At 38.5% G+C, this 24225-nt stretch overlaps 1 long non-coding RNA gene and 1 pseudogene across 2 annotated transcripts in view; both read right to left on the reverse strand.

Moving 5' to 3' along the window:
- Positions 1–4664: 4664 nt before the first annotated feature.
- The window catches only part of LOC114301786 (aconitate hydratase, cytoplasmic-like), a 30801-nt pseudogene continuing 11240 nt past the window's right edge, over positions 4665–24225 (reverse strand). Inside the window, exons 5-19 of the transcript XR_014336095.1 lie at positions 23932–23965; positions 23703–23845; positions 23501–23557; positions 23341–23420; positions 23173–23248; positions 22637–22822; positions 22400–22467; positions 22180–22298; positions 21921–22042; positions 14340–14438; positions 14202–14257; positions 10531–10954; positions 6546–6644; positions 6207–6449; positions 4665–5083 (exon numbers count right to left, since the gene is read on the reverse strand). The product of XR_014336095.1 is annotated as an aconitate hydratase, cytoplasmic-like (transcript). The remainder of the gene's footprint in view (positions 5084–6206; positions 6450–6545; positions 6645–10530; positions 10955–14201; positions 14258–14339; positions 14439–21920; positions 22043–22179; positions 22299–22399; positions 22468–22636; positions 22823–23172; positions 23249–23340; positions 23421–23500; positions 23558–23702; positions 23846–23931; positions 23966–24225) is intronic.
- LOC145795314 (uncharacterized) lies at positions 18237–19242 on the reverse strand. The gene is made up of 2 exons (XR_014336097.1): positions 19014–19242; positions 18237–18929 (listed from the first exon to the last, which is right to left on the reverse strand). It is a non-coding gene; the product is annotated as an uncharacterized LOC145795314 (long non-coding RNA).

A 24225-nucleotide genomic window follows, 5' to 3' on the forward strand; every position in this document is an offset into this window, starting at 1 on the left:
TGAAATGTTAATTATGGAATTGACCTAATTACATTGTTTGATTAATTGGGATAATTAATTGTGAGAAATGAGGAAATGTAATGTTGATTGAATATCCATTGTGCATTTATTTTCTGTTTAGAAATAACTGCTTTGGGCTATCGGTGGAGGATAGTCGTGATTGTTGTAGACAATGCATGATGATTAGGCAAACTAAAACTAATCAATGAAGTGTGTCTTGGAACTTGACGGTTGATAGAATACATTAACTATATGTATTGAGTGATTGTATATAGAACCATTGTGTTTGTATACGTTATGTGTAGAGGAGGAGATGGGGGATGTACTCCGCGGTTTAGTGGAAGATAGGGGATGTACCTCTAAACCGGATAGTGTTGGGAGAAGATAGGGGATGAACTCCGTAGACACAGCTCATATGCTTGTCTAGAGAAGTGAAGATAGAGCTTATATGCTTATCTTTGTGATGTGTGGATATAGCTTATATGCTTATCTGTAGATATTTTAGTTACACATATCTGTTGTAGAATGTGGATATAGCTTATTTGCTTATCTGAGAATGTGGATATTGTTGTTATACATATCTGTTGATAATGTGGTTAGTGCTTATATGCCTATCCGTTGAAAAAGGGAAAAATGAAAGGTAACCCGGACTCATAAGTCGTATGACATAAATGTGTGATTTATGTGGATGTATCAGTGTTGGCCATCTATCAATTGCTAATGTTTTAGTCAATGTTCATGGTTGGTTTAGTATATTTCTACTGGGCTGTGGCTCACCCTATATGGGAATATCATTTTCAGGTACAGGAAGCATGCCACCTCCAAGGACATAGCTTGGAAGGCTAGTGGCGGACATACTTTTGTCGTTTTACTTTTGATGTATTACATGTAAATTCAAGCCACGGGCTTAATGTGTATGAGTTAGTACTCTTTGGTTGTAACCAAGTGTTAACTTGGAAAGCTGTAAGCCCATAGGGCACTTGCTTTTGTTGTTAACATGTAATACTTTTTGTAATGAAATTTTGATAAATGAAGGAATGTGGAACTTTTGAATATCAATGCATGTCTTATTTGTTGGGTTTAATGTTATTTTTTTTGGGGGCGTTACATGGGTGGACTTGCAAAAAAGGTGGGTGCAATTAGCAACTCTCAAAATACTTTTGTTGTGTTTTTTTTTTTTAATTAGTTTTCTTTTTTTAGTTTTTTGAATACAAAATACAGAGGAGTTAAAAAAATACACACCGTCTTTACATATCTTTTTTTTTTCTCTCTCTATTTTTTATCAAAAGCATATTTTTTTTCATTGTCAAGTCAAAAATTGTTTTACAAAATTCAAAAACAGCCATTTAATTTTTTTTTTTTATTTTGTTGGAAATAATTTGTCAAAAATGGTTTACCAAGTAAATTTATGCAACTAATTTGAAGTGTTCAAAACATCAAAACATTGCAAGTTTCTTTTTTTTTTTATTAGCAAAAGAAAGAACTTTATTAATGGAAAAAAGCATACCTACATATGAGTCCAGCATCAATGAAGGAAGAGAGTGCAAAAGAGCATTATAGTAGAACAACTTGATTCCAACTAAATTGACACTAAGAAGCGTACTCAATCATGTACTAGCACAAACCTCAAGAGTTGCAAGTATATTTACTTTCCATGAAATTCATGCCTTTTTTGTGGAAAAAGGAGACATTTCCATGAAACAAATCTCCCAAAAACAGTTCCTTTGTAACCTAAATTGGCTCATTGCTGCAAGCAACCTGAGAAATGAAACTCTAATTAAACAAGGCAGCAAACTAATTAGGATAAAAGAAAATAAGAATTTTTAAAAAGAAATTGAATATTATTGATAAAAGTTATATTAGCCTAAGGTATACATCATTTTACAATAAACGAAACTCTAATTAAACAAGACAGCAAACTAATTAGGATAATTACTTGCTAGACACAAAAAAAAAATAAAAAAAAATAATAATAAATGACAAATTTGAGTTCAGTCCAAATATGAATATTAGAAAATATTAAATACATGTCAAAACATATGGAGTTATTGTTCAAACAAAACTTTCTTAAAATGGAAAAATCATTGATTTGAAGGCCTCAATAAAGGAATTTGACTAACATTCACCGTGCGCCATTGCTGAGAACAACCATGACATTGATTTAAAACATGATTTCTGATCCAACTACCAAATTTGATTTTTTCGTTTTTTGTCAATTCAATTATTCTAAGAATTTCAATTACTTGTTCTACATCACTTTAGTGACAATTCAATTATTCTAAGAATTTCAATTACTTGTTCTACATCACTTTAGTGACAGATCCCCTCATTTGACATATATGATTATTGATTATTTTCAGTGATCAATTACGTGAATTTTTTGTCTCCATAAAATTATTTGTTCTTTCAACAAAACACACGGCATAATAACCAGACACTCATGTGCTCTCTCCAACCTTTTCTCTTTATATTCTAGCTCTCTTTCTCTCCCCTCCCTCTCTTTCTCTCTCTCCCTCTTTCTTCTCAAATATACCTTTTAGTTTCTTTCATCTCTACAATGGGGAATTGTATGACTAGTAAAGGAATTTCAGTGCATAATGAGGAAGATGAGGAACCAAGAGAAGAAGAAGTACTAGAAAGGAAGTCAATTAGTTCACCAAAATCAGAACCAGAGAGGCATGTCAATGGTGAGAAGAAGAAGAATAATGAAAGGTTCAAACTACATGAAGAAGATGGAAATGGAGAAGAAAGTAATAATGGCTATTCAAAAGGTGGAGGTGTGAGGATTAGAGTTGTTGTGACACAGAGAATTGATTCAGATTTTGAGTAATGAGTCCAAGTACTCTTCTGTGGGGCAATTGTTGAGTGCAATGAAGCTGAAAAGCAGAAAGATTTCTCAAGTTAGAACAAGTGATGGAAGCACAAATGAAGCATGGAGGCCAGCTCCGCAAAGCATCCCAGAAGACTAACCTGTTTGGTTGTGTTTTTGTTTTTCATGTTTTTGGAAACAAAACTATGAAAAGTTCGAAAGCAGCCATCTTTTTCATTTTTGCGCGAAAACAGTTCTCAAAAATTTTAAAATAACATATTCATGTTTCCTAAAAAATGTGTTGTTTCCAAACATTATTCATCTCTCTCTCTCTCTCTCTCTCTCTCTCTCTCTCTCTCTCTCATATATGTAAACAAATCTTGATTGTAGTGGCTGGGGACAACTTGCTAGAAACATTATTATACAACAGTACTTATTTTTAGGTTGGTACTAATTTGGAAGTTAGTTAAATCCTGCTCTATAATCATTTCAACTGCTCTAGATTTTTTGTTATGCTTTTTATGCATTTTATATCAATCATCCATCCTTTATTTGCAATCCTACAAGGACAAATGATTTAAAAAATTGAACAAGAACATATGATATTAAAAAACAATATTTAAATGATGTAGTAATGACATTTTTATAATTATGAACTGTCTTCAAATGAAATAATCATAGAAGTCCACATCACTATGTACGAATTTTTTGTTAAAAAAAATTATTTGTATAGCATTACACTGCTACATGTATAATGTAACATCAACACTAATAATTAATTTTGAAGCACAAAAATTGTGAACCATTTTCAACTGCTAGAATTGATCTTGCTTCAAAACATTTTAGGGCGTTAGTCCATGATCACAAGTTCAGACAACCATTAAGCCAATTTACTAATAACAAATAACACGATGCAATAATTGTAAACTTAAGAAAAATTAATTTGAAGGAAAACATAACTCAAGCAATGATAATGGCAATGAACCATCGTTAGTGATGAAAATCCATTTAGATATTGTTCCAAATCGATGATATGGTTTATATAGATCACTGCTCATGCAATAGAAACTAAAAACATACTCAGATAGCCAATTCTTATTTGTAATACTTACGTTACACTAGTCACATTTTTATATCATGATGGGTCTGACCACTCATGTATATTTCCAATACAGTGTTAATAATTGGGCTGGCACATCATATGGTGAGATAAAAATATAATCATTGCAGTATCTATCACTCTATTTGTAAACCTCTATTTCATGTTCGATAGAGCCACAAGCAGCCCATCAAGATGCATTTTTACTTGCAAATTTATGCATCAACTAACGTTACAATTGGTATCAAAACCAGACCAACCATATGAACATACATCCTTAGTGCAACCGATCCAATAGGGTGGTACCAACAGCATCACAGAAACTCCATTGCCTTCTCTTGTTACAATTATTGTGTAATAGGAGTTTGGATACATTCGTGCCACTAAAATTTGTTGTGAAAACACAGCTTTAATATCATTTGTTTCACCATAAAATAAGCGAATTTTTTTTCCATTTGTACGGTGAATACTGAATAAGCTAAAATTGTAATTATACAAATAATTTGTGGCATGAAAAAAAAATCATACAAAATGACATAGTTGGAATTTTTTCACTGTACAAATGGGAAAAAAAATTCACTTATGGTGAAACAAATGATATCCAAGCTAGGTGTTTCCACAACAATTTTAAGTTATAAATACAAATGTCTCTGAACTCCTAGAACAAACAATTATAACAAGAACAATAAAGAAAGGAGAATCTTTTGTTTGAATGATCTCAATCCGTGTTTACTAACTTAAAATGTCCAAGCCATATTGTTCCTCAAACAAAATTTGTAGCATTGCACCAGCAGAATGTTGCTATAACTCACTTAATCTAGCAAGCAACAGCCAAATTTAATCTTGCCACTCATAGGACCCCAAAGGATGACATTCAAGCACCAAACCGGGCAATAATCTAAAGCGAAAAAACAAAAGAGAACTCTATTACAAAAATATGTTCTACCTTTCATTGGCACTTGAACTCGCCTGCCAGGTGGAAGTAATTTGAAAATCCCCGATCCCTGCAAGGGGTTAGCTTATATTCTTACAAACTTTATTCTCTTCTCACGTATTAGAACTAGAAGAGCTCAATGGAGGATCAAGCTGCTGTAGACTGATATCAATTACTGAGTAATCAGTTGCCGAATAACATAAGGAAGGATGCCTCCATGGTCCAAATATGCCAATTCCACCTATAATTACAATTAAAGGAATAGTTAGCATCAGCTCAGAGCTTAAGCTCGCAAACATCTTCCGAATAAAAAAGGGGTAGATGACACATGAACATGCACACGCATAAATCTTCTCCTTTTGGTAGTTAAATAATCAGGAAAACATATCATATGTACATAGCGTTGGCTCCACAAATTTTATCTTCATGGGCCAATTTAGGCATGCCCACTTAGTTGCAAAAAGTTATATGTTCGACATCTCTTCACTAAAATGCAATTCACATAGAATTATAGTTTAAATTTCAAACCCTTTTGTGGTATTTTCTATATATCGATCTAAGAAATAATTTATCTTTTGAACACTAATTATACCAAAATGTTCTATTTGTCAAGAAAAAGAAGATGCAAGAAAGTGTAGATACCCAAATTTTAAGTCAACTATTCATAACGAAAAGAAATTCCAATGGGCAGTATATCTCTCATTTTGTTATTCTTTTTCATCTAGTAAATAAAATTTTAGTCTTCTAGAGTTGTTGGAGGGTTAGATTTTGATATAAATTTCGACAAGAAGTCAAATTTCTCGAGATAGGTTGGACTAAAATTTAGAAAAGAAACAACTAAAACCAAGTAATGCAATAGGAAAGTTACCAGGCAAGTTGGGGACTTGGGGCATAATAAACAAAAAATCAATGGGTGCTATTATTACCAGAACTTATTAGATGGGGCCACTTCATTAAAAGTGTTTTTTCCTTTCTTTTTGGAAGAAATATATAGGAAGCAAACAGAAAGAGAACATAAGGTGATTTCTAGAACTTTGCGTGAATTTTGTAGATTTTAAAACAATATTTGCCTGAATTGTGATGGTTTTAAAACAATGATGGTAGATGGATTTTGTTTTTCCCTGATTACATTGATAATTAATTCCCACAAATTTACAGTAAGCATATGTATAATGGTTCATCTCAGAAAACTAGAAATTGGTTTTAAGCAAGAAAGAATACTCTTTCTTACCAAGCACAAGAAACTGTGGGTTTAATAGATCATAAGCCACATGGTCCCTTTATTTTCTTTCCAATAAGAATTATATGCCACTATTTTTCCACAACAACAAAAACACAACCTTAAGAAAGAAAGTAAGAAGTACCTCGGTGTCAAAGCGAACTGTGCAGGTGAAAGATTTTCCAGTGTCAGTCCTAACAGTAACATCTTGACCAGGCCTTATCTCGTTAATTTTACTGGGAAGGTCAATGGTATAACGCTCATGACCTGTCAAGCCAAGTGAGTCTGCATCTTCACCAGGCTTGAAACAAAGCGGAACAATACCCATCCCAACCAAATTACTGCGATGTATCCTCTCAAAACTCTTTGCAATCACTGCTTTAACTCCCTGTTACATTCCAATAGTTACTAAAAGGAGCAGAAGACGACACAATACAAGCCAAGAAGTGCGAACTAGTTCAAGTGCCCATAGAACAATACTCACCAACAACATTGGGCCTTTAGCAGCCCAATCACGAGAGCTTCCACTTCCATACTCTGCTCCAGCCAATACAATAGTATCCTGTCCAGCAGCCTTGTACCTCTGAAAAGGTGGATTGACCACAAAAATTTAGTAATGAAGAGTAAATTATAATAGGGGGTATTATTACTATCTTTCAGGAATAGATAATTTACAGGAAATGACTTCAAATAAGATTTTACTTTTTGTTTATTTGTGGCATATGAAAGTTCATTTCTCAGCAATGGTGTTCAAAGTAACAGAATTTTGTTTAATGAAGCTGAATTCCAGACCCAAGTCATTAAAAAAAACATGAGAGATCTCTTAATGATGACAACCCTAATTGTATTTATAAGCAACAAACAATTTCACAATAAATCTGATTACATCCTTCATCATTGTGGAAATTAAAAGCATTAGTATCATAGATGTTGGCAGTTTTATTGTTTGGCACAAAACTGACAAAGACATGAATAGGCAGGATGAAAGCTGTTAAAATCCACCTACTCTCCACCTACTTCACCCACTTAAACCTACTCCACTAAACCTAACCCACTACACCACTACCACCTCACCTACTCCACTAAACCTAACCCACTACACCACTACCACCTCACCTACTCCACTAAACCTAACCCACTACACCACTACCACCTCCACTTCACCTACTCCTTACCTACTACACACTCACCCTCTTCTATATATAGGAATCATGAATCATTGTAATAGATATCAATATATCAATCAATAATAATACATACAATTTATTCTCTCTATACATTATTTTTTACATGGTATCAGAGCTGGTTTAAAACCTAGTATTTTCGCTTCCCCGGCGGGCGGCAACCTCACCTTAGCCGCCCGCCGGACCTCAACCTATTCCGCTGATAAAATCAACAAAGATTTGTGCAACTGTAGTCATGTGTGAGGCTGATGGAGAAGAATTCTTCACCTCATATGACGAGACAGTCTGGAACTGGAAACACTGCAACATTCTGCTCTGGAATTCTGCAGCAGCTAGATTATAGCTTGGTTGAGTGCCAAGCTTTGGTTCTTCCACCCACTCTTGAACTTGCCCAGCAAAGTGTGAAGGTTCATACTTGTGTTGGAGGGACTAGTGTGCGCGAAGATCAGCGCATTCTCTCCAGTGGGGTTCATGTTGTTGTTGGTACTCCTGGTCGTGTGTTTGACATGTTGCGGAGACAATCACTTCGCCCTGTTTACATCAAAATGTTTGTCTTGGATGAAACTGATGAAATGCTGTCACGAGGTTTTTAAAAATCAGATCTATGATATTTTCCAGTTGCTGCCACCCAAAATCCAGGTTGGGGTGTTCTCAGTTGCTGCCACCCAAAATCCAGGTTGGGGTGTTCTCTGCCACAATGCCACCAGAGGCTCTTGAAATCACCAGGAAATTCATGAATAAGCCTGGAAAGAGAAAAAGCTCATGCTAGGATTTGCGAAGTGATTCGCTGCAGGAATTTTGGCTTTGGATGAAACCCTTACCATACTCCACTCATTCTCTCCAACTGTTCTAACTTTTTATTTTTATTATTATTATATCAAATAATCAATGCACTCATGTTCCCCACTAACAGTGTCCACTTTTGACCCAAACCATTTTCAATCCATCATTTCTCCTTCACCTTTTGCACCCCACTCACCGACTCTCTCTCCACTTTATCACATGGGTTTGTCCCTCTCTCTCCTCCATTTGATTTCAAAAATCACTTATTTTTATTTATTTTTTCCAAGTCACTTTTCCTCTTTTTTAAATACCCCACTTTATTTTGAAACAATCACACTGATGTTTTTCATATAATCCATCTATAAATATTTTTTATCTATTTTCTTTCTCCCTTGTTTTCTTTCATTTTATTTTTATTTTTTCAACAAAACACTCCCAAAACAAAAAAAAAAAACAAAAAAAAAAAAAAAAAAAAAAACAACATTTTACAAACTTGTCATTTCTTCATGCCGGGGATCAACCCCGATCAGCATTTTACACCATAAAAAAAAATAAAAAATAAATAAAAAAAATAAAAATAAAAAAAACACAAAACAAAACAAAACACAACCAACACAAATCGGAACAGTGGGATTTTTCTTCTCGCCTATTCCGCCGGTCTTTTCTTCTTGCCACCGTCTTGGGCGGCCCTTGCCGGTGTTGCCTCCGTGTTTCCCACTCCACTGGGCATGATCACTACTCCCTGCTCCTCCACTGCAGCATATGGCGGCCCTCCAAATCGGAACATAAAACTGGCCTTCCGCTTCAGCTCCTTGTTTTCCGCCTTTAGCACACTTATCTCTGCTCGCGCATCCTTATACATGCGTTGGAGCAGAGCCAGTTGGGCGTTTAACTGCTGCACCTCATTTGTCCTACTCTGCAGCCGGTTCGACAAATTTGTAACCGCAGTCATGGTTTCCACACATGACTTCAAGGTATACTGATTGGCCTCCACATCCGACTGCACCGCCATTTTTTGCTCCACCGACCGCATCGGAAAGTTCAACGGAGCAAACTCCGGGGCGCTTGGTTGAGGTTCCAGTGCCACCGCACCAGTTCTCTCTCTCGTTGACTCGTTGAGGTCGGGAAAGAGGGTGAGCAGCCCGTGGGAAGACGATGAAGCCATTTTCTAGGCAACAGAGTGTTATACAGAATCTCTCTCAGAAATCTCTCTCAGCACAAGGAACTCTCTTTCTCAGCAACACGAAGGATTTTTCAGAGGTTTCTCTCAGTTTTTCTCTGCCTCAGCCTCTGCCTTCGTCTTGGTTATATAGCCAAGGCAGCCACGCGCATCGCGCGCCTTTTGACGCCCGACAAACTGGCACGCCTTTTCATGGCACATCTTTTGATAAAGTGGGCACGCCTTTTGATGGCACGCCTTTTGATAAAGTGGGCACGCCTTTTGATGGCACGCCTTTTGATGAATTGGGCACGCCTTTTGATGGCACGCCTTTTGACAAAATTGGGCACACCTTTTGAGGGTGCGACTCTTCAAGAGTCCGACAAGACTCAGTAAACTGTCCCGACATTGATTCCGGTTAGCTCCTTTATGGGTCCGACAAGACTCAGTAAACTGTCCCGACATTGATTCCGGTTAGCTCCTTTATGGGTCCGACAAGACTCTATAAACTGTCCCGACATTTGATACCGGTTAGCTTTTTCAAGGGTCCGACAAGACTCTGTAAACTGTCCCGACATTGATTCCGGTTAGTTTCTACAAGGGTCCGACAAGACTCTGTAAACTGTCCCGACATTGATTCCGGTTAGTTTCTACAAGGGTCCAGCAAGACTCCGTAAACTGTCACAACAACTGTCACACAATTGTCTGCTACAACGGTCCGACATGACCCCATAAACTGTCTTCTACAACGGTCCGACATGACCCCATAAACTGTCTTCTACAACGGTCCGACATGACCCCATAAACTGTCTTCTACATCGGTCTGACACCCCCATACAGTGTCCTCTACAACGTTATGACACCCCATACAGTGTCTTCACCAACGGTCTGACACGACCATACAGTGTCTCCTATCCTTTTTTATTTTTATGTATTTTCTTGTTTTGTTACTCTCTCCAAACTCAAGTTGGTTAGTTCCTATCCCCCTTGAGTTTGCGGGGGGCTGTTAAAATCCACCTACTCTCCACCTACTTCACCCACTTAAACCTACTCCACTAAACCTAACCCACTACACCACTACCACCTCACCTACTCCACTAAACCTAACCCACTACACCACTACCACCTCACCTACTCCACTAAACCTAACCCACTACACCACTACCACCTCCACTTCACCTACTCCTTACCTACTACACACTCACCCTCTTCTATATATAGGAATCATGAATCATTGTAATAGATATCAATATATCAATCAATAATAATACATACAATTTATTCTCTCTATACATTATTTTTTACAAAAGCATATGCAGAAAATTAACATTTAAAGAACTGACCGCTGCTGCATCAAACACATAAATTTTCTCGCCTGTAGGAGCATGAAGTGTCTTTGGGCCAACTTCCCCATTTAATAGCGTGTTGACAATACGGATATTTGCAAAAGTTCCTCTTGCCGTCACTTCATCATTACCACAATGGCTACCACAAGAATTGAAGTCCTTGCATTCCACCCCATGCTCAAGGAGATACTTTGCAGCAGGACTATCCTTGTTAATGCTTCCTGCTGGGGAAATGTGATCCATTGTAATACTATCACCAAAGTTCAGCAAGCAGTGAGCATCCTTCACTCCACTGGGCCCAGGAGGATCCATGGTCTTGTTCTTGAAATATGGTGGCTCATGAATATAGGTAGAATTGGGGTCCCATGAGTAAAGTTTAGAAGCTGGAACTGATAGGTCATTCCACATGGGATTGCCCTTTGTTATTGTAAAAATTTATGTATTATTGATTGATGTTTATTTGTTGTTTTTATTACAATGATTCATGATTCCTATATATAGAAGAGGGTGAGTGTGTAGTAGGTAAGAAGTAGGTGAAGTGGAGGTGGTAGTGGTGTAGTGGGTTAGGTTTAGTGGAGTAGGTGAGGTGGTAGTGGTGTAGTGGGTTAGGTTTAGTGGAGTAGGTTTAAGTGGGTGTAGTGGGTTAGGTTTAGTGGAGTAGGTTTAAGTGGGTGTAGTGGGTTAGGTTTAGTGGAGTAGGTTTAAGTGGGTGAAGTAGGTGATAAATTTTAACAGCCCCTCGCAAACTCAAGGGGGATAGGAACTAGCCAACTTGAGTTTGGAGAGAGTTACAAAACAAGAAAATACATAAAAATAAAAGAGGATAGGTGACACTGTATGGTCGTGTCAGACCATTGGTGAAGACACTGGATGGTGGTGTCATAACGTTGTAGAGGACACTGTATGGTGGTGTCATAATGGTGTAGAGGACACTGGATGGCGGTGTCAGACCGCTGTAGAAGACAGTTTATGGGGTCATGTCGGACCGTTGTAGAAGACAGTTTATGGGGTCATGTCGGACCGTTGTAGCAGACAATGTGGTGACAGTTGTTGTGACAGTTTACGGAGTCTTGCTGGACCCTTGTAGAAACTAACCGGAATCAATGTCGGGACAGTTTACAGAGTCTTGTCGGACCCTTGTAGAAACTAACCGGAATCTATGTCGGGACAGTTTACAGAGTCTTGTCGGACCCTTGTAGAAACTAACCGGAATCTATGTCGGGACAGTTTACAGAGTCTTGTCGGACCCATAAAGGAGCTAACCGGAATTAATGTCGGGACAGTTTATAGGGTCATGTTGGACCGTTGTAGAAGTTGCACCCTCAAAAGGTGTGCCCAATTTTGTCAAAAGGCGTGCCATCAAAAGGCGTGCCCAATTCATCAAAAGGTGTGCCGGACGTGATGGCGAGGCACGTGGGCGCCTTGGCTTGCGCGCCCGTTTTGTCGTCTGGTGGCAAGAGGCGCGCGATGCGCGTGGCTGCCTCGGCTATTTAACCAAGACGGAGGCTGAGGCTGAGGCAGACAAAAAACTTCTGAAAAAACTCTTCATTTTCTGAGAGAGATATTCGTTTTCTGAGAGATTGTTTCTAAGAGCTGCAAATCTGGAAACACTCTGTAACCAATCCTTCTCTGAAAAACTCAACAACGCATAACATGGCCTCTTCTTCCCGTTCAGCTACCCAGAATATGGCCTCTTCATCCCGTGGGCTGCTTACGCTCTTTCCAGAACTGAATGAGTCCACAAGAGAAATAACTGGTGTGATGGCCAGTGAATCTCAACCAAACACCTCTGGTTTTGCTCCGTTGAACTTTCCAATGCGGTCGGTGGAGCAAAAAATGGCGGTGCAAACTGATATTGAGGCCAATCAGTATACTCTGAAGTCATGCGTGGAAACCATGACTGCGGTCACAAATTTGTCGCACCGGCTGCAGAGCAGGACAAATGAGGTGCAACAGTTAAACTCCCAGCTGGCTCTGCTCCAACGCATGTATAAGGATGCGCGAGCAGAGATTAGTGTGCTAAAGGCGGAAAATAAAGAGCTGAAGCGGAAGGCCACCGTTATGTTCCGATTTGGAGGTCCACCGTATGCTGTAGTGGAGGAGCAGGGAGGAGGCAACTTGCTTGGTGGTCTAGGAAGCACGGAGGCAACACCGGCAAGGACCACCCAGGACGGAGGCAAGAAGAAAAGACCGGCGGCTGAGTAGAGAAGAAAAATCCCACTGTGGGTGTGGTAGTTTTGTTTTTGTTTGTGTGGGTTTTTTTTTTTTTTTTTTTTTTTTTTTTTTTGATGTAAAAGTGTGATCGGGGTTGATCCCCTGATATGAATAAAATGACAAGGTTGTGGAATGTTGTTGGTGTTATTTTGTGGTGTTGTTTTGTTTAATAAGAAAAATAAAATAAAAGAAAATAATGGATAAAGAAAATAGAGAAAAATATTTGTGGATGGGTGATAAGAAAAACAGCAGGGTGATTTTGAAAATGGAAAACGGGTGATGCTTACTAACAAGGGATAGGGAAAATATATTATAATAAAATATATATATATATATATATATTAAAATAAAAGAAAAGGGTGAAAGAACGTGGATGAAATAAATTAAGAGAAAGGAGAGATATGATTAAAGTGGGTTTGAAAGTGGGAAAAGATGAGAGAGAGGGATATAGAGTGGGTGCATGATGATGATGTTGGGTCCATGGAGAGAGAGAGAGAGGGATGTCCAAGAAGCTTGTGCTTTTGATAGTTACACATTACCCAAGCTGTATGTGAAGATGCATGTTACTGTCTTACACTTCTGCAGGCTTGGTATTCTTTGTGGGGCACTTGCAACACGTGACATTGAAAATTGTATTCGAAAATGATGACATCTCCAACATGAAACGTCTTGGAAGCAGCCCAGGCCTTGTAATCAATATTCCCAATGATGGTTCAACCAGCGGAGTCCCCAACCTTGTACACTGCTGCCATTGAAACCTTCAAGCCAGCAAACATGGCTACCAACAACAGAGCCACAACTCTACACCCCACACCCAAATCCATGGCTAAGAGAGAGAGAGCAAATCGGGAAAAAAAAAAACAGCAGTGACGAGCAGAAAAGCAGCGCCAGAAACGCCAACGACGACGACGAGTAAGAGTATAACCACGGATATGTGAGAGGCGAGGTGAACGGCGATAAAGGCTAGACGATGATGCGGGTGCCGCTGCCGACATAGCGGAGGAGGGGTGTAAGAAAATGTTGAAGAAGTCAAGGTATGTGTAGAAAATAAGCGGAATAGGTTGAGGTCCGGCGGGCGGCCAAGGCGAGGTTGCCGCCCGCCGGTGAAGCGAGAAATACTAAGGTCTTAACCTTGCTCTGATACCATGTAAAAATTTATGTATTATTGATTGATGTTTATTTGTTGTTTTTATTACAATGATTCATGATTCCTATATATAGAAGAGGGTGAGTGTGTAGTAGGTAAGAAGTAGGTGAAGTGGAGGTGGTAGTGGTGTAGTGGGTTAGGTTTAGTGGAGTAGGTGAGGTGGTAGTGGTGTAGTGGGTTAGGTTTAGTGGAGTAGGTTTAAGTGGGTGTAGTGGGTTAGGTTTAGTGGAGTAGGTTTAAGTGGGTGTAGTGGGTTAGGTTTAGTGGAGTAGGTTTAAGTGGGTGAAGTAGGTGATAAATTTTAACAGTTATAGACTCGTAAGTACTCTTGAACATGTTTGGCAATACACTGGATTGTACAACCTAAACAGCATTCCAGCCCAATTTCATTTATTTTACAAAATAAAAACTTCGTCAAAGGATCTACAAACTCAAGATTGTGTACCTCTGCAACTTCTTCAGTAGATGGCCAGATATCCTTGAAATAGACATTCTTGCCATCCTTCCCAACTCCAATCGGCTCCTTCTCAAAGTCAATGTCAACCTATGAATAAAATTTTATCTCATCATAAGTTGAGTCAATGGGATCAAAAAGAATACGATGTGTTATGACATGAAAAAAAAATTGCACGATCTAATTACGTCAAGTTAATGCAACAAACAAAACTTGGGTCCTCAGTTGAGCAACCTTGCTCAAACTTGTATCATTTAAGACAATATATAAAATGACAATTCAGACAACAAGAACAATTTACTGACTAAAGCTGAATAGTCGAGACCCATATATAAGTAGTCCAATATACACAACACAAGTAGACAAGTTAACAGCCCTTCCAGTGGTTGTAGAGAAGTCACAATATGAGACAACCAACCTAGAATACATATATGAAGTATTTCACTATGAATTGTATGTGGACACCACTTCTAGTTGCTCCACATTTAGTAAGTAGGATTTGAACCACAATGTATACACGGATTGATTGATCCACTATCATTCATGGACTTCCAAATACAACATGAAATTGACACAGTGCAAACATATCATTACGGAAAATTCTTCAAATATGAGAAATGGTTTTACTGCATTTACAACAATGCATGAATGCACACATGATAATTTGCTGCCTCCTTGTCTCATTTCTCCCATGCTAAAAACCCAGAGCCATCTCATTCAAATTACAGGAATGACCCAAGTTTTAAACAATTTTGACATAATCACTAATTATGTATTCTTTTTTAAGCCCTCATTCTATAGGTTATACAAGTAACATTTTGCAAGCCAAAGGAACATTAGACATGATAGGGAGGGTATGAGAAGTAACACCACATGTCAAAAGTTACCAAGAGAATCCAAAAGATTTGGTGTAAAACACGTCTCAAGACTCTTCTTAAGTAGTATCCTCAATACACAAAGTAAGTATCCATCGTATACCAATGCAAAAGTTAAGACCATGCACCAGCCAACTTGGGTTATTGGTCGCTAATGTGATGCTAAAGCACATGTCTAAATGTGGCAGCTAACACAAATAGACTATTCTTAAGTGACAAATTAATACGCCAATACAAAGTTAAAAGACTGTGTACCAAGTGACCAACCCTACCTGGATTATAAGTAATTTATGTGAAGCTAATGCTAGCTGCCAACCTTGATGGTGAAGCTATGAAGCACATATGTGTTAAAATCCACCTACTCTCCACCTACTTTACCCACTTAAACCTACTCCACTAAACCTAACCCACTACACCACTACCACCTCACCTACTCCACTAAACCTAACCCACTACACCACTACCACCTCACCTACTCCACTAAACCTAACCCACTACACCACTACCACCTCACCTACTCCACTAAACCTAACCCACTACACCACTACCACCTCCACTTCACCTACTCCTTACCTACTACACACTCACCCTCTTCTATATATAGGAATCATGAATCATTGTAATAGATATCAATATATAAATCAATCAATAATACATACAATTTATTCTCTCTCTATTTCTCTTTATACATTAAATTTTACATGGTATCAGAGCTGGTTTAAAACCTAGTATTTTCGCTTCCCCGGCGGGCGGCAACCTCACCTTAGCCGCCCGCCGGACCTCAACCTATTCCGCTGATAAAATCAACAAAGATTTGTGCAACTGTAGTCATGTGTGAGGCTGATGGAGAAGAATTCTTCACCTCATATGACGAGACAGTCTGGAACTGGAAACACTGCAACATTCTGCTCTGAAATTCTGCAGCAGCTAGATTATAGCTTGGTTGAGTGCCAAGCTTTGGTTCTTCCACCCACTCTTGAACTTGCCCAGCAAAGTGTGAAGGTTCATGCTTGTGTTGGAGGGACTAGTGTGCGCGAAGATCAGCGCATTCTCTCCAGTGGGGTTCATGTTGTTGTTGGTACTCCTGGTCGTGTGTTTGACATGTTGCGGAGACAATCACTTCGCCCTGTTTACATCAAAATGTTTGTCTTGGATGAAACTGATGAAATGCTGTCACGAGGTTTTTAAAAATCAGATCTATGATATTTTCCAGTTGCTGCCACCCAAAATCCAGGTTGGGGTGTTCTCAGTTGCTGCCACCCAAAATCCAGGTTGGGGTGTTCTCTGCCACAATGCCACCAGAGGCTCTTGAAATCACCAGGAAATTCATGAATAAGCCTGGAAAGAGAAAAAGCTCATGCTAGGATTTGCGAAGTGATTCGCTGCAGGAATTTTGGCTTTGGATGAAACCCTTACCATACTCCACTCATTCTCTCCAACTGTTCTAACTTTTTATTTTTATTATTATTATTATTATATCAAATAATCAATGCACTCATGTTCCCCACTAACAGTGTCCACTTTTGACCCAAACCATTTTCAATCCATCATTTCTCCTTCACCTTTTGCACCCCACTCACCGACTCTCTCTCCACTTTATCACATGGGTTTGTCCCTCTCTCTCCTCCATTTGATTTCAAAAATCACTTATTTTCATTTATTTTTTCCAAGTCACTTTTCCTCTTTTTTAAATACCCCACTTTATTTTGAAACAATCGCACTGATGTTTTTCATATAATCCATCTATAAATATTTTTTATCTATTTTCTTTCTCCCTTGTTTTCTTTCATTTTATTTTTATTTTTTCAACAAAACACTCCCAAAAAAAAAAAAAAAAAAAAAAAAAAAAAAAAAAAAAAACACAACATTTTACAAACTTGTCATTTCTTCATGCCGGGGATCAACCCCGATCAGCATTTTACACCATAAAAAAAAAAATAAAAAAATAAAAATAAATAAAAATAAAAAAAAACACAAAACAAAACAAAACACAACCAACACAAATCGGAACAGTGGGATTTTTCTTCTCGCCTATTCTGCCGGTCTTTTCTTCTTGCCACCGTCTTGGGCGGCCCTTGCCGGTGTTGCCTCCGTGTTTCCCACTCCACTGGGCATGATCACTACTCCCTGCTCCTCCACTGCAGCATATGGCGGCCCTCCAAATCGGAACATAAAACTGGCCTTCCGCTTCAGCTCCTTGTTTTCCGCCTTTAGCACACTTATCTCTGCTCGCGCATCCTTATACATGCGTTGGAGCAGAGCCAGTTGGTCGTTTAACTGCTGCACCTCATTTGTCCTACTCTGCAGCCGGTTCGACAAATTTGTAACCGCAGTCATGGTTTCCACACATGACTTCAAGGTATACTGATTGGCCTCCACATCCGACTGCACCGCCATTTTTTGCTCCACCGACCGCATCGGAAAGTTCAACGGAGCAAAACCAGAGGTGTTTGGTTGAGGTTCACTGGCCACCGCACCAGTTATTTCTCTTGTGGACTCGTTCAGTTCTGGAAAGAGCGTGAGCAGACCACGGGAAGAGGAGGCCATGTTCTGGGTAGCTGGACGGGAAGAAGAGGCCATGTTGCTGAGTGTTTCAGAGACGGGTTGGTTACAGAGTATTACAGAGTTTCTTTCTCAGCAAAGGAAGAGTTGTTTTCAGAGGATTTTCAGAAGTTTTTTTGTCTGCCTCAGCCTCAGCCTCAGCATCAACCTTGGTTAAATAGCGAGGCAGCCACGCGTATCGCGTGCCTCTTGCCACCAGACGACAAAACGGGCGCGCAAGCCAAGGCGCCCACGTGCCTCGCCATCATGTCCGGCACACCTTTTGATGAATTGGGCACGCCTTTTGATGGCACGCCTTTTGACAAAATTGGGCACACCTTTTGAGGGTGCAACTTCTACAACGGTCCGACATGACCCTATAAACTGTCCCGACATTAATTTCGGTTAGCTCTTTTATGGGTCCGACAAGACTCTGTAAACTGTCCCGACATAGATTCCGGTTAGTTTCTACATGGGTCCGACAAGACTCTGTAAACTGTCCCGACATAGATTCCGGTTAGTTTCTACAAGGGTCCGACAAGACTCTGTAAACTGTCCCGACATTGATTCCGGTTAGCTCCTTTATGGGTCCGACAAGACTCTGTAAACTGTCCCGACATTGATTCCGGTTAGTTTCTACAAGGGTCCGACAAGACTCTGTAAACTGTCCCGACATTGATTCCGGTTAGCTCCTTCATGGGTCCGACAAGACTTTGTAAACTGTCCCGACATTGATTCCGGTTAGCTCCTTCATGGGTCCGACAAGACTTTGTAAACTGTCCCGACAGTGATTCCGGTTAGTTTCTACAAGGGTCCAGCAAGACTCCGTAAACTGTCACAACAACTGTCACAACATTGTCTTCTACAATGGTCCGACATGACCCCATAAACTGTCTTCTACATCGGTCTGACACCGCCATCCAGTGTCCTCTACACCGTTATGACACCACCATACAGTGTCCTCTACAATGTTATGACACCACCATCCAGTGTCTTCACCAATGGTCTGACACGACCATACAGTGTCTCTTATCCTCTTTTATTTTTATGTATTTTCTTATTTTGTTACTCTCTCCAAACTCAAGTTGGTTAGTTCCTATCCCCCTTGAGTTTGCGGGGGGCTGTTAAAATCCACCTACTCTCCACCTACTTTACCCACTTAAACCTACTCCACTAAACCTAACCCACTACACCACTACCACCTCACCTACTCCACTAAACCTAACCCACTACACCACTACCACCTCACCTACTCCACTAAACCTAACCCACTACACCACTACCACCTCACCTACTCCACTAAACCTAACCCACTACACCACTACCACCTCCACTTCACCTACTCCTTACCTACTACACACTCACCCTCTTCTATATATAGGAATCATGAATCATTGTAATAGATATCAATATATAAATCAATCAATAATACATACAATTTATTCTCTCTCTATTTCTCTTTATACATTAAATTTTACAATATGTTATCTGGAACGTGGATCGTTCCGGTACGTCGAACAGGAACAACAACGTGAACGTGGTATGTCATATGCTCTAAAATATGGTATGATAAGAGTAAGACTTAATATATTACTTCTAGAGTAATTTTCTCTTAACTATTAGACATCCAATAAAATATAATTTTTTTAATTATTTATTTTTCATAGAGCAAAACATTTTTATGAGTATTATAACTCATTTTTAATGTTTTTATCATGTCAAAACTTAACTCACTTTTGATTTTAGTTCATTATATATATATTGTTTCCATCCTAAGGTAACTTTTAATGAAATATATTGAAAAAAACTTTTGAGATCGCTTCAGTTCACTAAATTTATCATTTTTGAATGAAAGTGTACCATGTTTTGGAACGTGCGTACCAATACATAATTTGCTAAGATATTAGCATTTTCTAGTAACATAACTTCAAAACAAATGGCGTATCTGTGTCGGACACACGGACACTTCAGGAACGTGGACACTTCAGGGACACACTAGGGACATGCTAAATTGTCTTTTGCCTCATTTTATTTAGTGCTTTTGATGAATGTTGAATATTTATTATTTTTTTCTTAGATTTAAATACTTAATAGATCATCCATAAAATAAAAAATAAATAAATAAATAATAAAAGATATAAATTGTAAGTGTTAATTTAAAAGTGTTTTTTAAAAAAAAAGAATTAAATTTATTTTTGATAATATTGATTGTTTGTGGATATAATATCAATCTAGATAACAAATAAAATTATATGAAAACATATTTTATTGTCGTATCTCCCGAAGTGTCCGTGTCTTCAATTTTTTGAAATTGCCGTGTCCCGTGTCCGCATCTATATCCGTATCCATATCCGTGTTCGTGTCCTTGTCTGCATCCATATCCGTGTCTGTGTCCGTCTCCGTCTCCGTGCTTCTTAGCGGTGAAGTGTCACAACTGGATTTCCATGCCACCTGGAATGCACAATGCCTTCTCCAATTGCATTCTTGTCATTTAGTGTCCTTTTTATCATTTTTCTTGTACTTTCAAATTATGCTTAACAATAACCCTCCTCTAGACATAGGGCTACAAACGAGCCAAGCTGAACTTTGCTAAGCTCGAGCTTGGCTCATTTGTTTATTGAGCTCATTTATTGAGCTCGAACTCGACTCAACTCGATAAGTTTTTTTAATATTATTTATATTATTTAAGTAAAAATATTTAAATAAAAAATATTATTTATATTATTTAATATATAAATAATGTATTTATACTATTATTTATAAATATTTACATGTTATTTAATATATAAATAATGTATTTATACTATTATTTAAATAAAGATAAACGACCCGAGCTTGATGAGCAGAGTTTATTCGAGCTCAAGCTCGGCTGGTTAACTAAACAAGCCTAATATCTGAGCTTGAACTCGGCTCACTTATTAAACGAGCCGAGGAGAGTCTGTTTATGAACAACTCGGTTCATTTGCAGCCCTTAACACCAAAAGAAAAGGTTATATTGTATATCGGTTGTGCATCGTTGCTTAGTCATGTTGCCTTGTGAAGTGCACGTTTCTTGTGAGAATGACATTGTTGGCAAGCTTGCCTAGTAGCACCCAACACAAGCTACGAATGGCATCTTGCACATGCCTATAAGTTTAACCCATGACCCCAAGGAATGTCAATAACTGGTCAACTTAATGTCCCAAAACGTTTTGAAAAAATTCAAGAATGGGTTCATAATTCTATTTATAACTAATTGTAGATCATTAGGATCCTTGTGGGAGGAGGCATGCATAGATAAAATGGACCAAATGGTGGAGACACCTTAGCTTGAGGAAATAGAGTCTCCTTGGGAGGAAAAATAAGGGAATGATATGGCATGAGGCACATAGATTTTTTTTCTCACAAATCAGTACTTAACTAGGGTGTTTTTTTTTTTTTTTGATTGGCACCGGGATGTCCGGATCAAAGCCCGACTATTCCCCAGGAATACACAAGCCGTTGGCAAGGAGTTTCCCGCAAGTACACCATGGTTAATTCAAGAGTTTTTTCCCAGTCCGATGGCCCCAAAGAATTGTTAGCACCTAAAAAGTTTTAATCCCTGAACCTTGGAGGGAGCACACCCCCAAGACCCAAGGCCTTGCCACCAAACCAACCCCTTGGGGTTGACTTAACTAGGGCATTTGGCATATTTGAAGACCCAAGACCACATGATTGGCCACCCTCGAAGCCAAGTCAACTGTTCACTGCAAGGCCTGTAGAATCACATACCATTGAAAACATACGCAAGGTAAATCCTATCGAATGTCCCTTCTTAAGTTGAGAGAAACACTTGGTGCTGCTTCTAATCTAACTAGCAAGAGACATGTATGCCCTAATTAAACCTACATACTAACCACTAAGGAAAGGCCATACAATTAATCATGTGGTGAATCTTGAGCACTACAATTAGATGACAAGTATCAGGGTCCACATAAAAATGCCTCCAAGGACAACTGAAGGGGCAAGTATCTAATTCAAAAACCAAATGAAGGCAAGTACCCACTACTAAAGGGATTCAGCTTTCACTTTTTCATTTGTTCCCACATTACATCTCATCAGGAAATGATGAATAAATTCCTCGAAACACAAAACAATGAAAATAAAAAAACTAGCACTATTTGTTTTTGTTACTTACGGTCCCAGCAAGGGCATAAGCAACCACTAAAGGAGGAGAGGCAAGGTAGTTAGCTCTTGTCAAGGGATGAACACGACCCTCAAAATTCCGGTTCCCAGAAAGAACAGCAGCCGCAACAATGTCTGCAGAAGCAGACCACAATTAAATTAGATGGATTTGACAGTTAACTTGATAATCCTACAAGTGAGAAGCAAACACTGACTATACTCAATTTTATTTTCACAAGTCACAGACACTCAGAACAAATCTACAACAATACCATTTTCTCATATTGCAGAAGCAACTGATTCATCCAAATCCCCTGAATTTCCAATACAAGTTGTGCAGCCACATCCAACAATATGGAAGCCATGCTCATTTAAATACTTCTGCAGCCCACTGCACAACGGGGAAAAAATATCTTATCTACTTGGGGAAAAATATCAGTGTTACATTAGATAGCTATTAAACTTATTCTGCAAGAAAATTACAAGCAATACCTTTGAAGTAAATATTTTGTAACAACCCCAGAACCTGGGGCAAGACTAGTTTTTATCCATGACTTGACCTGGGAAATTATCATTTAAGCAAATGTAAGAATCAAATATTGGAGCCCTTGACAGCATCTCCCGGCAAGGTAAATATCAACCAGAGTTGACCATGAAATATTTGGGGAATAAATAACAAACAAACAAACACTAGAACGAAGATATAAAGGTCATTAGAGCACAGCTAACCTGCAGACCCAGTTCACAAACCTTTTTTGCAACTAGGCCAGCCCCCAGCATGACACTAGGGTTTGATGTATTTGTGCAGCTCGTGATAGCAGCAATGACAACACTCCCATGAATAAGCTCTGCAGGCTGTCCGTGGAACGAAAACTTTACCACTTTGTTCTATACCTCTTATGGTATAGCAAAGCCCTACATCATAATTAAACATTACAAATACTAGCAATCAAAGGCTATACACGATGGCAACACCACCAGAACACAACATAACTTTCAAAGTCCATTCAAGTTTATCCTATATTCCCTTGGTAATTAGAAATTATTCCTTTGATGTAGTCATACCTACTACATCACCAACGTACACTAACAGCATGTTTGATGTTCATTACAACAAGAAAACATTTGCAATAAAAAAAGCAACCAAAAAAGAAAAGCAAATTCAGTAAACTGATTCAAAATAAAACTGCTAGAATTATAATGAAGCAGATTAATCAGGCTATGACATCATAAGAAGTTCAATGCTCAAATGGCCTAACAGTTACATTGAATCCAACTTTGTTGTCAGCGCATTAATGCCAGTCCGCTTTCATTTCTTTCAAAGGAACCCGGTCATGTGGTCTGTCAATAAGAGTAAGTATGGTTAGATCTATGCTAACAAATAACAACATTTGCATTGTGTGCATAAGTTTGAAGAAGCACAGAGCACACACGTCTTTGGGCCATAAATACAAGGTTCAACATCCGCAAGGTCTAGATGTAGATAGGATGAGTATACTCTTTCTTGCTGAGGCTGAAATTAGGGGAAGAAGATAATTATATCCAACTGAAACTTTAAAAAGCAAATTATCATATTGTAAAACAGAGTCTTGCCTCATTATAGTCAACAAACATGTTATTTGCACGTAAATATGCTTCAATCATTGCCACCTGAATTTCAACACAAAAGAGTGTTACCTTGTGAAAATATATATCACAAGCACCAAGACAAGATAGACATCACTATTATCAATATCATTGTCCTTGGTTTCATCCACATTCAAACGAACACACATGAATGTTGAAAAGTACTCACAGTTTCCTCACTTCTTCCAGTCAAGTTTAGATATTGCAAAGTAACATGATCTACAGGAAAGAACCCCATTGTTGCACCATACTCAGGAGACATATTAGCAATGGTAGCCCTGTCAGCTAACGAAATTTTACCCACACCCTCGCCTACAAATAAGGGCATACGAAAACATTAAATCTACCATTGACAGAACCATGGAAGTTGAAAAGTACCAAGGCTTCAGTTTGATTACCGTAGAACTCAACAAATTTGCCAACAACACCATGCTTCCTTAGCATTTGGGTCACAGTCAAAACCAGGTCAGTAGCAGTGACACCATTGCGTAATTTTCCAAACAACTCATATCTACCCAATGCATTAATTTCCAAAAGCATGTCCAAGAGTAGTGAAACAAATTCCATGGGAGAATTGCATGCAATTAAGACTTAATTTAAATAGTTTTTGGAGTCCTTACATTATATGGTTTGATTATAACATACGAGTATAAAAAAAAACAATGCCCAATTATAACATACAAGCATAAGGG

This window comes from Camellia sinensis, chromosome 7 (genome assembly GCF_055761805.1).
Source record: "Camellia sinensis isolate YWXY chromosome 7, ASM5576180v1, whole genome shotgun sequence".
Lineage (NCBI taxonomy): Eukaryota > Viridiplantae > Streptophyta > Magnoliopsida > Ericales > Theaceae > Camellia > Camellia sinensis.